Source organism: Bombyx mandarina, chromosome 04 (assembly GCF_030267445.1).
Source record: "Bombyx mandarina strain Sakado chromosome 04, ASM3026744v2".
Taxonomy (NCBI): domain Eukaryota; kingdom Metazoa; phylum Arthropoda; class Insecta; order Lepidoptera; family Bombycidae; genus Bombyx; species Bombyx mandarina.
In genome coordinates this window covers 703,186-720,026 of record NC_143211.1, presented here as the reverse complement: position 1 = coordinate 720,026, position 16,841 = coordinate 703,186, and the positions used below count along the sequence as shown (strand labels likewise).

General features: G+C 38.4%; 1 protein-coding gene and 1 non-coding gene across 3 annotated transcripts in view; both read right to left on the bottom strand.

The window, feature by feature from the left end:
* Positions 1-16,841, bottom strand: part of wb (wing blister) — a 170,521-nt gene that overhangs the window by 62,088 nt on the left and 91,592 nt on the right. The window lies entirely within an intron of this gene.
* On the bottom strand, positions 1,553-1,636 carry LOC149503051 (U6atac minor spliceosomal RNA). The gene has a single exon (XR_016323051.1). It is a non-coding gene; the product is annotated as a U6atac minor spliceosomal RNA (small nuclear RNA).

The window sequence follows — 16,841 nt, the reverse complement described above, 5'->3', positions numbered from 1 at the left end:
ACCTACTACACTAGAAATATCGCTTTGCCAACTGTCCCGCATTTATTAAACTATATTTAACAAACAACATTAACAATTTAAAGCCCATAGATTATAAGCGTGCTTTATTTTCGTGTTCAACAGTACCTACGCCGAATTCGCTAAAACTAGGCCACATCGTGTTTTAGCGTTTCGCTTCCGAACGTATTAACAGCGCTTAAATGCGATTTACGATTACAACAGTTATAATTTAGTAGTATCGATTCTACAAAATAGTTAAGATAGCCAGTTATCGTCAAGAAGGATACGCGGTAGATTTGTGAAACATTTCGTATTTTATGCTGTCATTTCTCTGGTTACGTGGTCTAGTGAAAAGTAGCACTGTATATTGTTTTCACTTCGATTATTTGTACGTATGTCATAGCTTTAGTCGGTAACGAATGGAACTAGATACATGAAGAATGGACTGAGGAATTGTTTGAGATGATCCCATCATCTCGTTTTTTAAATAGCACCACCCGCAACCGGAGTAGAGTTCATCCATACTATCTGGAGCCACTGCGTTCATCCACAGAGCGTTTCCAGAAATCTTTTTTGCCACGTACCGTCCAGCTTTGGAATGAGCTCCCCTCCATAGTGTTTGTCGCGCGCTATGACATATCCTTCTTTAAACGAGGTTTGTGGAGAGTACATAATGGTAGGCAGCAGCTTGGCTCTGCCCCTGGTATTCCTAGTCCATGGGCGACGATAACCACTCACCAACAGGTGGGCTGTATGCTCGTCTGCCTACAAAGGCAATAAAAGGCAAAAAAAAAGATGAACATTGAAAGGCATATATTTGCTATAGACTATTAATAAACTAGAAAAGTAACAAAATGGATGTTATTTAGGAACATTTTTGACGTGTCAGACAATATCTGCAGATTGTACATTGGTCTAAATGAACGTATGTAAAGTTATTGCTCCGCTTATAATACTATTTATTGACATTGATATAATTTTAAGATTCTTCATGTATTTTCATGCTTAAATGCATATCCGTTAAATTATCAAGAAAAACAAGGTTCAGGATCCTGATGTTAACTATCTGGCAAATGTCATGACGACACGGCCCCAGTATGTTCTAGCTTCTGCTATTTTTCTACATTAGTCTGCAATTTATATCTTAAGTCCTGAGAATGAGGTTTTTTTGCATTGCCATAGAGATGGGTACCACCACCCACATGTATGTGTATGCTGCTAAGCAATCCTGTTCTGAAGTGCAGGAGAGCTGCTCTGCAAAATCCAATTGAGATCGTCATCTGTTGGCTTTCACAGTTTGGTATCTATGGGCTTTTTTTTCTTTTTCGGGCAGGGATCTAGCCTCCCACAGGTATCCACGTCTAGAGGACACGCGGGGATAGTCCCACAGATTTGACGGTCTGCAGATGTTGGGAGCAGAACCCGGGCCCAAGGATATTGTTAGGCCCCTACCGAACCAAATGACTTCCCTTGCACTGTCACACTCAACGTCCGATCTCCGCCCGGGGTTAGAACCCAGTCAGATTCCCGCGGTCAACACTACAACCAGACTAAAAAATGTTTGGTTAATTAGTGTCTTAACCAAATTGTGTGCTCCATCCTTGTCAAGGGGAGTGCTAACCGTCTCTCCTTTCACTGCGTTAATATCAGAATCGTGAATGCATCAGTAGGTATATTTAAAGAGATTTAAATAACTATGTGAAATACATGGTTTTGAAGTCATAAAAGTATTAACATTGGGATGACGACGTGTCGCGGCAACTACATATTATTTACGGGATATTTTTTCTCATCTTGTCCATTGTGACGTCACGACGGAAGGTCACAGGTCGAAGTCAACCGAGCAATTTGTACTATAATGTTGCATCCAAATTGATAATCGTGTAATGATAGTACCTGAGTGATATTCAATTTTATTCCAGCAATACGCATACTTATACAGACAGGTTTTTCTGCGAATGAAGCGAGTGAGGAGAATGAGGGCGAATGAGAGTGAGAATGGTGCGTTATTGTGTGCTTAGTGCGAGTTTTTTAACGTTCTCGATAGCGTAAAAGTTAATTCAAATTTGTATGGTGTTAGAAACTTTTCCTACGTTTGCCGCTAGGGGCGCTGTTCCAACTGCATACAAATTTGGACACTGGATATGAAGGTCACTACTGTTTTTAATTATTTTCTTGCTAGAAATGTCCTCCTAGCTTACTGGTGGCAGGACCTCTTGTGAGTCCGCGCGGGTAGGTACCACCGCCCTGCCTATTTCTGCCGTGAAGCAGTAATGCGTTTCGGTTTGAAGGGTGGGGCAGCCGTTGTAACTATACTGAGATGTTAGATCTTATATCTCAAGGTGGGTGGCGCATTTACGTTGTAGATGTCCATGGGCTCCAGTAACCACTTAAAACCAGGTGGGCTGTGAGCTCGTCCACCCATCTAAGCAATAAAAAAAAAAGTGTATTATGGTAAATAGCGACATTCATATTTTGATATATTTGGGTTTCGGTAATCTCTTTACACCAAGTGCAACGTGAGTTCGACTGACCAACCCAAAATCTAAAAGTTAATCTCAAAAATCGTATTTAAATACTCGAATAAGCCTCGACCATTAAATTATAAACTTACGCCCAAACGTGCAGTCGTAATGATATAACATTAAACATAATAGCAAGATTACGCTGCAGACCCTACATTTAATTGAAGTCCTTGATCTACATGATTATGCGTTCAAGAAAAAGATATTCTTTACGGATATTTTCTACTATTTTTGTCATGCGGATAACGTTAAGTAACTAGGGTCTTTAATTTCGGGTTCAGCGTGAATTGAATTTGCGGGCGCTAAGGATGGTGAAATTTTAGGTTAGTTGTATTGTGATTGATCCTATATCTAAATATAGATAACGGCATCCACGCCGTAGTGTCGTGGTAACTATTATTTCTTGAGTGTATCCCGATTTCATCCTCAGCATAGATACGGAATGGAAATCAAGAAAAAAAAAATCTATGACAATTTCGTACGTCAAAATTGCACGAAATGATCCACACAATATTATAAAAATATTTCCTCTACTCACTTCTTGACGATTGAATGACATTTAAAAAAATATTACTCGCTTTTTGTACTCTTGCAATTACAGTTAATCGTACGAAAGGAGGTGAAGAATGTGTCGAAGAATTGGATAATTCGTATAACATTTCCCTGACCGCTAAGGCGCTCAGATAAGCATCATTGCGCTACTTTGAGAAGGCATGAAGGCATTGAGACACGACATGAAAATTCTCTTGTCGTGGCCGCCGGTAATTACATACTCGATCCTTTGGACCGAATGGTAAACAGTCGACGTCAACCTAAGCCCGTCATTATGGATCCTCTCGATCCATTAACGGTGCTTTTAGGTACCTGAAGCAGCGGTTACGGTCCTCGCCAAACCCGTCACTTGCGACAAAAGGCTTGACGAGTAAATTAACCCACTGAGTTTCTTGCCGAATCTTCTCAGTGGGTCGCACTTCCGATCCGGTGGTAGATTCTGCGAAGCACTGCTCTTACTAAGCCCAGAGTTAGCAAACTGCCGGTTTGAGCCCCGTGAGCTCACCTACTCGCCCGGTTACGCTGACATAGCCTCTAAAGGCTATCAGATTAGGTAGTAAAAAAAACCCAGATAAAAAGACGAGAAATTAAAAGGCTTATATTACACATGTGTGATACTGATGATTCATGATAGCCATCAAGCATGCCCTTAATGGGCAAAGGAACACGAAACATCGTAACAAATTTAATGCGGTTAATTAACCAGAAACTCATTGTTATGTCATTACGGGAACTGACATAACACGTTCTCGAAGCTCTAATTAATAATATTACAACGATCTTGATTATAGTAAAGACTTAACAAGATAACTAGGGTTGTACCGCATACCAGACTCTGTTGAAAAAATGATTAAAACATTTTTTTTAGTATAGCTTTTCTTTTTTGGTGTAGGCTTCCGAACCTCGTACATGAGATTCCGCGCCCTAGTAGTAGTGCGGTAGGTCTAGATGGTCCGCAGATGTTGGAAACGGACAGCGGACCCAAGGGTGCTTTAGGTTCCTATCCACCACACGACTCTCTTACCCGACGTCCGATCTCCGCGTAGGGTCAGAATCCGGCCAGAGTAGGGGGTTTCCGGCGGTCAACATTACAACCAGACTCGTAGCGCCACCCCAAGGACGCCTTGACCAACGGGTCTTCGAGGCAATCCTACCGATACCAATATCTACTGCTAGGCCTAGCCTGCCTATTCCTGCCGTGAAGCATTCGGGCGTTTTGTTCTTAAATGCATGATAGTCGTAACAAAATGCCTGAGAATTTAATATCAGTTTTTTTTATTGCATTTAAATTCCACCTCATCTCTTACTGGTGTGGAGTATATTAAAATCCTATAAGCTCTCATTAGGGGGAGCGTATGTACCTCAACCCGCGAATAGCAATAAAACTAGTGTATTTTTAGTGAGTACGGCAGCTGGTATATCTCAAACATACTCGTATTTTGTAATCTGTGGTTGCACTCCATATTCGCGATCGTAAAACAACCAGACTAACAGGACTAGTCTGTTCTAATTAGGATCCCATTACAAACTATGTTGAACGAGATAGGCACCCTTAACCTGATAACATTTCAATAATAATAAAATAGATACGTTCATCACAAATCTAAATATAAGTTTTATTTGAAGTACTCATGACCTCATCAGTGTATGAAATTGAACGCCTTAAGCGATCTTAAAGTGGCTTATAAATAGAAATCAAATAATTAAAAATAACCACGACTAGGAACTGTTGTTTCTGTTTTGATGAGTTTTGATTCGATTCCCCTTCGCCGTCTAGCCGTAAGACCGTTTATCCATGCCAATGACAATATTATGCACTGTATATATATTATAACTAGCTGTACCTGTCCGCTTCGCTGGGCATTTAAAATTAACATAATTATTTCTCACCCCCACAAAGATTCTCATCATTAATACCCTCGCAACTGATGTAGGGAGTCCAACACTCATATAAATATTATCCTATCCATTAAGTACATGTATTTTCCACATGGATACCAAGTTTCATGTCAATCGGATGCATGGTTCAGTAGTTATAACGGAACATCCGTAAAAACCACTGTAGATTTATATTAATATAGATTTTGATGGCAGCCGTCACAGAACACAAGATATTTGATAGATGCCCAAATCTCGCTTACGACACTGTCAAGATAAACTTGCATATATACAAGTTCCAAACAACAACATTCGGACTGTCGGTCTACCGAGAAATTTAACCCGCTCGATGGAAGATCTTCCCTCCGTCGAATATATCTACACAATTAGTACATATACGCAAAATATATGTATTGATCATTTCACTGCACATCCACCGGCATAGTGGCATTCTATCGTTGATTAACTATGTGGAAATATCCTTTATTGCTAAATCTAAACGCGATGCAACCGTCAATCGTGTTTACAGCCGGGAGGGATTATAGTTAGACATTTTATTACTCAGATCTTTGCCTTCAATATACTGTGGTATGAAAATAAATGATTTAATAGCAAGAACCGTGTAAGTGCATTGGGATTCGGTTTCACGTCAGTGTGCGGTTTGGTGTATGTTGGTAAATATGAGAGAGCTAATTTCATTGAATTTATTGGATGAATAGGTAATAAATAAAAACAAACTAAATAACAAATTATAAGCTAACTAGTCTGTTGTACTGAGTTAGAATAAACTCGAAGTTTAGAGTGAAGAGCAATTTCACAGTTTATGAAGGTTTGTTTGGCTTTGACTACTAAGAGACCAGTATGACATCTCGGCTTAAAAATAAATTTTTTTTAGATATCGACAGAATGAGTCTTTATAACTTTAGCGCCATGACGAATCGGTCTTAGTCATACACCGCAGTGCAATTTGCAAAAACTGACTTATTAATATGCACAAGGAGCACTGTGTCAAAATAGCAGCTCAACTAAGCTATAACTTAAAATTCTAGTTCCTCGAGGATGGCGTTGGCTGGTTGCTTAGATAAACATTGCAAAGGTAAAAGCCCTATGGCACAGCAATGGAAGTCATGAATTCAACGGAAGTCTGGTCAATTCAAGCCGATCGTGACATTTCTGTTGCAAAACCTATTAAAAACCATAAGTCCCATAAAGAAAGGTTTTTTTATTGCTTAGATGAATGGACGAGCTCACAGCCCAGCTGGTGTTAAGTGGTTACTGGAGCCCATAGACATCTACAACGTAAATTCGCCACCCACCTTTAGATATAAGTTCTAAGGTCTCAGCATAGCTACAACGGCTGCCCCACCCTTCAAACCGAAACGCATTACTGCTTCACGGCAGAAACAGGCAGGGCGGTGGCACCACAGTGCATTTGTAGTTTAGTTTTCGATTTTCGCTAGTCACATACTTAACTAAAAATGCTTACCGATTACTTTCTAAGAAGCGATGCAAATAATAATACAAAAAAAAAAGCGTATGTAAAATTTGTTTCAATTAAGTGGACGTGTAATTTTCCAAAACAAGTTACAATGAAACGTAACAAAATGTATAATAATAAGCGAGGACAATTTGTAAGGTATTTAATGGGCGCAATGTAAATAAGCACCGCAATAACTGTGACGTGGTCTCGTGGCCCAGAGATGTATTTGGACGATCCGCAGCCCACATTTGCTGATCAGCTTCATTTATTTCAATTATAAGTCTAAATTAATAATAATATTTTATAAGTCGTCGTGGCCTAAAGGATAACACGTCCGGTGCATTCGTGTTGAGCGATGCACCGGTGTTCGAATCCCGCAGGCGGGTATCCATTTTTCTAATGAAATACGTACTCAACAAATTATGTTCACGATTGACTTCCACGGTGAAGGAATAACATCGTGTAATAAAAATCAAACCCGCAAAATTATAACTTGCGTAATTAGTAGTGGTAATTAATTGAAATTATAAGTTTTTACACAATTATGATTCTATTGTCAAAGACTATTATACTTCTTTAATCACAACAGATTTCGCCAAGACAATACCTTTAAGAGAGAAATAAATAAATAATTATTATTCTTATAAATATTAATAAACACAAACAATATTTAATTTAATCTCAATTCGACCACAGCCTATATTATAAGCAATAAGAAAAGTTTGACAGTAAATAAATAGTACTAATGCATGCGTCTAAAAAAAAAAGAGCGTCATACATACACGGTTTGATTAAATGTATTTTTTATATATAATTTAAAAAATATATTAACATTCTGCTCTACTTCTCTATATTCTATATAAGTCCACGCAATTTTCGTAAAAAGGGGTACAAAGTTTTTAATTCACGTATTAATATAATCTATCTAATATATATCTATAATTCGATTTCCTGCTATTGCTAAATAAAAACTAATTTCCTGCACAAAAATACCTTACCCAATGCGTCCCGAAGGCGCGGCGGTACCTTTGCAAGCCAGATGCTTTTAAATCGTTGAGAATACAAAAAGTTTAATTTCGTCCGAATTCAGGGTAATTAGATGAGGATTTATTGTACAGTTAAAGCTTGTTATGACATCCTTGTAAGGACGAACAGTTAAGAATTGTCTTTAGATGGCTTGTAAAGGTTTTTTGTCTACGACCAACTTACAAGCTTGCTTACTTATAAGCCGTCGCCTGTGTCTATGAGTCTATACTCCCTTCTCTACCCTGTTTCTACTCGGATACAGGAATGTTTTTTTTTAAATTGTAATTGACATTTTGTTCTAAGAATTACCACCACAAAACTGCCATTTTGATGTGACTTGATGTGTTGTCTCTGGGCTCCACTAACCGCTTAACGTAATACTGTACTGGTGGTAGGACGTCTTGTGAGTCCGCACGGGTAGGTACCACCACTCTGCCTATTTCTGCCGTGAAGAAGTAATGCGTTTCGGTTTGAAGAGTGGGGCTACTGTTGTACTGTAAAAACAGAAACCTTACAACTCATGTCTCAAGGTAGGCGACAGCTTTTACTTTGTAGATGTCTATGGGTTCCGGTAACCACTTAACATCAGTTGGGCCTTGAGCTCGTCCACCCACCGAGGCAATAAAAAAAGGTCTCTCCATTCACCTGCAGTATTCATTACACTTCTGTCACGCCATTAAGAGCATGACATTACTAAGTGACTCCCAAATGTCGTCTGGTCACTTGCGAGACTAAAGCTTTATAATAAACATGATATCTTAAGAGGTACTTTCCGGGATTCGTTTTATTGTACGCGCTCTAAAATTCACTTAAGTAAATACAATAAATCTTTAGTATTATCTCGCATATCATATACACACGTGGAGTCCGCGATAACGGGGTTGCGAGTGTCGATTACGTAACTTTGTGTTACACATGTTGCAACTTAAAATAACTTGAAACAATGAAGTCTTAGACAATGTTATCGGGCGAGGTTCAAGTATAAAATAACTAGAAGCAGAACAGGATACTAAATAAGTTTTGTTTTTTTATTACTCATTAATTCTCCCATATGAACTTAAGTGTTAATTATACCTACCGCTATTATCAAACTGAATTGGAATTGCTTAAAACTATAGTCACTAGAAATAGTGTTTAATAATTGTAAGTAGAAGTATACGACCCATCTGATTAAGTAAGCAGTCAAGTCGATTCTGGATTATAGTATTAACACTTTCGCGTGAGCAACCTCATTTCTGAATATTGTTATTGTGTCGCACCTTTTTCCCATACAAAGCTTAGCAACGTATAAAAACGTCCCGCCGTAATACGTACATCTTATGATGATTTTTTTAGGAAACGCGGTGGTGTAGGTTATGAAAATCGACGGTGTTGCGGCGCTAAGTCGATGCGCCATAGGAATTTGCCCATAAAATAGACGTCCAAAGACGCTCGGACAAAATAAATACGATAATCTAGAGGCCGTCATATGACGTTGCGCCTTTTCATAGTTACCCCTGCCGCTAGCCGCTGCCTACCACTGAGGACTCTCCTCAAGTTTATTTTTAAGAAATACATATTATAGATCCCAGAACAATGTTGATCTGGAGTGGAGAATGCTATAATTCAACGATTAATATTTAAAAAAGGCGTGTGTACAATGTATGTTCAGCAGTGGACAGAATAAATATAGAACACACGAAAAGATATTGAATTAAAGTATTTTAAAAGTTATACTTAGCTCAAGTTTTATTTATTTTGGTATGAGTTTATTGCCTGCCTAGCGATTACAGGAGCTCATGAATATGATAACGTGATCAAACTGTACTAATGTCCAAATAGACAGGATGGTGATATCTAGTAACGTGGATTCAGAGTACGCCCTAGCTTATCTATACTAATTTTAAATTATTATTATAATAATAAATATTATAAAGAGGAAATATTTCTTTGTTTGTTTGTATTGAATAGGCTCCGAAACTACTGAACCGATTTCAAAAATTCTTTCACTATTTGGAAGCTACACTATTCCCGACTGACATAGGCTATAATTTTTTTTTTTATAAAATTAGGGATCCTTACTGAAACTCCAATAATGTAACCCAAGGTGTAAAAAAATTACCTAAAATATTCTATATATCGCGTCCCTGCGAAAACTATTGATGGTAGAATAAAATAATGTACTACGACTTTGTAGAACACATTATTATTTACATAAAGTGTCGTATGTCTAACTATTATAGTTATGCCGCAATTAGTGTTCTTTTATTTCAAAAAATCAACGTCAACGTCAAATATCGTTTAATTTTTTGTTAAAGACCCAAGCGGAGCCGGAGCGGGCCGCTTGTATTTGATAATTTTGTTTTGTGCTACAGTTCGACCAAGTCAAGACATGCCCAATAAAGGAAACCAATAAAACCTTTGTCTTAAGATCACATCTAACAAAATATCTAACGCCCGTTTATAAAAACAAGAGATTAAACACATAAATCCGACGAAGGAACACAATCAAACATCGCAATCACAATAAAAAGGCGCGTCATCCATCAGGTTTTGATTGAGGCGTGCAGGGGTCGACGAACTCGCATCAGGAGGTCCTGTCAGAAGTATTTCGGCTGCTTTTTATAAGCTCCATCTAAGAGAACGCTTTGTTACGTAATTATATTATTAGCGTTGGCACGGATGGCCGTTGAGAAGGTCGCGTGATCGCGGTTTCAAGATTTAATACGTAAACTTCATGAAAGAGTCTTCGTAGCCTGGATTTCAATGACTTCGAAGGACGACATCGTCGGTAGTCATATTGTTAAGTGGTGACTCAAGAGGTAGCCTAAAGGATAAGACGCTCGATTCATTACCATCAGACGACTATAATTATGAACCAATTTTACTATAAAGGAATAAACATTGTGTAATAAAAAATATGATGATTTCCGTAATCATTTTCTATCGACTTCGTTGCCGCACCAGATAAGACAAACAAAACAAACACTATTTAAACTAAAAACCATTGAATAATGCACCTTTATTTTTTCCACATAAGTAGAAGCCCTTTTTCATTGTTACCTATCAAAAATATTATTTTGTGGTTTACAGACATTCCTGCACTCAACGCAAATTATTAAAATCCTTCTCATTCCTTTAATTTTAACTCTTCTCCAAACAAAAACCCTGGTATCTCGGTATTCCACATCTGACCAATCATTCAGCTGACAATGGCCCGTTGTGATACAGCTCAATAGAGCCGTCGGGCGTTGTGAATCGATTCACGGTGCAATGTCCGATCCTAGTGATCTAAATGCACACAATTCATTGAATCGTTTTGTGCGACCGTGACTCGGTTGCGTGTCGGACACGGCGGCGTAATGCGGTGATAACTTGTAATTACAGATTACTAGACGGGAATCGCGGTTTCGGTCGCTTTAAAATTGTTTTTTAAACAAATATATTAGGTTTTGGAACGAAGTTCCTTATGGGACGATGCGGAGGGGTACCCTAACCGGGAAAAAACGTCCGTAACGTAAGACTTTTATTAGTAATGCACACAGTGTACGACTTAAATTTGTAATAACGTACAAAAAATAACATATTTTTTTATCATTTATTGACCACGATCTCAGAGCGTTCGTTTGCGCAATACACTAACTCTTATGCAAACAACCGTGAATGAAGTGTACCACAATAAGATCGCACGTTACCGAATGACCATGGGTTGTTGCGAAACCTCCAGTTTTATTTTCTTTATACCTCGAATAAATTAATATTTTTATAATAAGGAACTTCGTTCCTATCCGGTGTCCCACGACACCACACATCTTTTTTATTTATTTATTGCAGAGATGGGTGGACGAGCTCACAGCCCACCTGATGTTAAGTGGTTACCGGAGCCCATAGACATCTACAACGTAAATGCCACCACCCACCTTGAGATATGAGTTCTAAGGTCTCAGTATAGTTACAACGGCTGCCCCACCCTTCAAACCGAAACGCATTACTGCTTCATGGCAAAAATAGGAGGGGCGGTGGTACCTACCCGTGCGGACTCACAAGACGTCCTACCATCAGTAAAATAGTTAAGTTTATGTAAGTTGTTTGTATCACTCACTGGTCTATAAGCAACGAGTCGATTTATGGATCCGTTGGTACGAAAATCACGAACCAGCGAAACCACACTCCGAACCACACTGTATTTAATATATCACATAAATAAAAATATCTTATATTTATATGCCTTAATTTGCATGATCGAGATCTTGTATGTACAAGCTTTTTAAATAATGTTAAGTATCGATTTTCAGTAATTTTGCGATACGAAGTCACAATCTTGTTATTAAACCGAATATTTCATACTTTAAGAACCAAGATTATCTCAAATTATCAATTGTACTTATGAAAATTATGTTTCGCCTAATAACACGATTTTTTTTTTTTCTTTATGATTGAAAGTTTACTGGTGGCCCGAAGGCCGTTCCAGTTTCACCAGGACAGGTAGGCGAGCAAAGGCTCAGCCAAGAGAGGTGGGATTTGCTAACAACTGCCCGAGCGCCTCCGAAGGAGACCTAACAACTCAAGAACAATTGTTTCGCGAATGAATCTACTACCGGATCGGAATCGCGACCCGCTCAGAAGATCCGGCGAGAAACTCAGCGGGCTGATGCATGGGTTAGGTTGCACGTCGACCTCTTTGTCGAGTTCGACGAGTACGGTTACCGGGGTCCCTGAGCCTGCCCCTAGTATTAGAGCTGAAGGCATCTAATGCAAAGGTTATTGGATCTGATGGATCCGTAAGGACGTGTCTAGGGCGTCGACGGTGACTGGCTCCTGCATGAAAGGGCACATCTCTGAAAATGTAAAATGTTCAGGAAATGAAAAAAACTGATTATTTTCTAAAGCAGTCTAAAATTAAAAATATTAACTTTTGAGATATATTTTAGTATTAATTAGCAATTGAAAATTACTGGAATTATTATAAAATGGGTTTAGGTAAGCCTCAAAACTACATGTATATGAAAAAACGTATTTGACAAAATATGCGACATGTGCCCTTTTCGAAATTGCATATTCAATTAATAAATTGCTCTGAAACCTACACTTATTTTTAAACATGCAACTTTCTATTCATTCCTAGCAACCCAGATTTCAAAGAAGACAATGAACGAGAAAAATCTATTACAACATTTTTTAATGTACCTACTCGGTTATTAGACGATCAATCTTGCGATGTCCCAACACCCAATGTACAGCTTGTAACGTGGACAGAACCGTGCCAATAGCCAAGAGAAACGCTGTCAAATAATGAAGGCTTAGAGATATTAATTAATATTTCCTTCATACGATTGTGTATCTACAAAGCGATTTTATAGATGTTTTAAAATGGTGCAATTTATGTTCTATTTTTGTCATCTTCTTTTTCTCCACCTTATCCCACTAGGCGGGGTCGGCACAGTTAGTTTTTCTCTTCCATTCTCTTCTATCAGCCTTCATCTCAACAATTGCTCCTCTCTCTTACTCTCATATCGTCATTCATACACTTCATCCATGTCTTCTTCGGTCGACCTCTTCCCCCTCTACCTTGCACTACCATTTTCATACATCTCCTAGTCACATGATTGTTGTCTCTACGCATCACATGTCCATACCACGCTAACCGTCCGCACTTTAATTTGTTGATTACCGGGGCTATTTTCACAATTCCTCTGATATACTCATTCTTTATCTTGTCCATTCTTGTCACTCCACACACCCATCTCAACATTCGCATCTCAGCCGCATGCACTTTTGTCATATTTTCGTCATCTTTTTTTTTTTTTTTTTTTTTTTTTTTTTTTTTTTTTTTTTTTTTTTTTTTTTTTTTTTTTTTTTTTTTTTTTTATTGCTTAGATGGGTGGACGAGCTCACAGCCCACCTGGTGTTAAGTGGTCACTGGAGCCCATAGACATCCACAACGTAAATGCGCCACCCACCTTGAGATACAAGTTCTAAGGTCTCAAGTATAGTTACAACGGCTGCCCCACCCTTCAAACCGAAACGCATTACTGCTTCACGGCAGAAATAGGCAGGGCGGTGGTACCCACCCGCGCGGACTCACAAGAGGTCCTACCACCAGTAATTACGCAAATTATAATTTTGCGGGTTTCATTTTTATTACACGATGTTATTCCATCACCGTGGAAGTCAATCGTCAACATTTGTTGAGTACGTATTTCATTAGAAAAATTGGTACCCGCCTGCGGGATTCGAACACCGGTGCATCGCTTCAACACGAATACACCGGACGTCTCATCCGTTAGGCCACGACGACTACTAAATCATCCTTTGATGTTAATTTTTGAGTTCTAGAAACTATGACATGAATGTCGTCGTTAGCATTTACATCTGTAAGGGCAATGTATCAGTTGAGCACCGTGAACACTTGTCGCATTTGTAAATAAACATCATAAATTATCTTGGCTCGTACTATTTCGTCTCTCTATACATACCGGACTGATCCATAGAAATAGCTTTGATTATTCCACCCTTCAATACCAGAATGTACGATTGCTCCATGGCAGAAATAGATTGGACTGTAGTACAAACGCGTGTTTTCCTCGTTCCCATTTGGATATTGGTACAGCTGGAGTTGAAGCGCTCGGGATGACTTCAATAAATTTCGTTATAAATGTGGGAAGAAGTACCATCATTGGCCACAACGATATCTGAGCAAAGTCCCTCGTTCGATAGAATATATTCGTTACATGTTAGGAGCAATTAATCGTCTTTGTTATTGACATGCATAAGTAGTGGCCCATTTCGTGATACGAGGTTAGCGGACCTCATAGATAGCAGAACCTGAACTGAAGATGTCGTAATTGCATTCTGAAATTATAAGCTTTTTGGGTTTTTTGCTCTAGATTAGTAGAGCAAGCTACCCACCGAGAGTTAAGGGGGATTGTAACCAATTTAATCACTAAACAGATATAGTAATGTTAAATCTGCTACCCCACCTTGAAACATAAGGTTCAAGTCATAATTGTAGTGAATATCATCTGTCACACCCATCTGCCAGAACGCGAGATGTCGCAGAAACAGGTGGAATGGTGATTGGAGCAGTGATGTACCCAAATGATAATAATAACGCAAATATATTCAGTTTCATGATTATATTAAAAATGATTAATCTCAGCACCCACAGATTGTTTTAAAGTTGAATGAATTATTACACGCGCTTTGATCGATGCTCGTGACACTATCGCTCGCGGATAAGAATGCGTCACTAGTGATGGGCCGGGCCGTTCGTATCATTTTTCGATTCAATTATTGGCAATAACAAGTGACAGGCCTTGTTCTTTGTGTTGTTTTAGGGTATGAGTCGAAATGTTGTTTACATTTGAATTTATGTTTGTCGACTATATTTTAAAGTCAGAAAAAAATAGAATTTCAGCAAATTCTAGACTGTTGCTGTGTAATGGCGTATACATATTTACTATTATCATCATACTATATCCGATTTTGTTCATTTTGCAGTTTTTTTCCGGTGGCCAAGGAAAAATTTAAATGTAAATAATAGGTCCACATTTAGCAATGAAACTAGTTAATCATTTTCAATGATCACAATAGCTAGTCAGTCGTATCGATAAGATACAAGACTAGTGATGCGACATGTCGATACGGGGTCCCGTTGAGTGAGCCAGGTCGCTGGCTGACAGCCGGTCGCACCGGTTCCCAGATCTGGAGCACACCACCATCGATATAGTAAATATTATCACATCAAATCATTTGATTTGTTTTATCGCGGTTAGACGTACGCAGCGGTATCGTGCGGACTTTTAATAATTATAAGAGGTTTGAAACCGGCTACGAGGTTCTATTTTTTTTTTCTTCAAGGCAAGTGGAAGTAGCTAGATATCAAAGACTATTATCAGAACGTAGTCATGCGTTTCTGTTTGAAGTAGTTGTACTACAGAACTGAGACTTAGAGCTTGTATCTCTTGGTGGGTGTCGGCGTACTACTATAGAACCGATGGACTGCGAGCTCGTCTACTCATTTATAGCTATTTAAAATATGTATAACAATTATCTGTAGGAGCTTGTGTCTGTACTATGTGTACATGAATGTAAGGGAAACATTAAATTAAATTTCCATGTAATTCTTAAAACTGTTGAAACATAATGAAACTTGGCAATTGTGTATCTTCTACAGATAATTAAATAATGTAAAACCATCGGGCTGGTTTGTAATCTTCAAGTAGAGTAACAGAACCTTCAAATAGCATCAGCGAGTTTGGAATAGTGGGATTTTTCTCAATGACTATCATTTTAAAAAAAAACTATTTTGTAGAAACATTTATCGATAACATTACAGTACGACAGTGTCTACTAAACGAAATGACACTTAACTGTTTTGTTTCGTCAATTAAAAAAAAAAACAAAGATATAAAATAGAATTTGGGTATGCCCAGTGGTTCTGCTTTTATTTCTTTGATCAAAAATGTATTTGAGAACGGCTAAACAAACTGGTTAGTGCACCTAATTATAGAAGATTTATAAGTATTTATTTTTTTATTGCTTAGATGGGTAGACGAGCTTACAGCCCACCTGGTGTTAAGTGGTTACTGGAGCCCATAGACATCCACAACGTAAATGCGCCACCCACCTTGAGATATAAGTTCTAAGGTCTCAGTATAGTTACAACGGCTGCCCCACCTTTTAAACCGAAACGCATTACTGCTTCACGGCAGAAATAGGCAGGGTGGTGGTACCTACCCGCGCGGACTCACAAGAGGTCCTGCCACAAGTAAAAAATCATAATAAGATTAAAAGAAAACATAACACCATTTTGCGGATATGACAGTAGTGATATGAACAGTAGATCTACCATCGCACCGCCCGCTATCGAAGTAAATAGTTGGGATATCCTAATACCTGGAGCCACTGCCTTCGTCTTCACTGTATCTCCATATATCATTATCTCCATTTTCTGGATTTAACTTCACTACACTATGGTTCCTAGGCACTATATGTCCTTCTTAAAATAAAGCTTAAAAGCGTTCTTTTTATCTAAATTAATAATTACATATCCCGCATTCATTAAAGCTAATTAAATTTTTAATAACATTATTGTATCAACGCCAACAGTGTTACACCCACGCGCAATCTCAGATAACGTTAACTGGAGAGGTATAATCTATTTAATGGAGGGCGTATTCTATCGGGGCTTAATCTACCGACTGTATCATACTTCCTCATAATACTGTCATCACTATGAGGCCTCTCCTCTCTTAGAGGAATTTGTAAAGCAAATATAGTGAATCGTCATTTCAGCAAACGTATGTTTCACCAGGTTTCCCGTGAGAAGCCGATCCTCCAAGATAATCAGAGGGTATGCATCGTAACAAAAGTAGAAATGTGTAGGTTTGTAGTTGTAG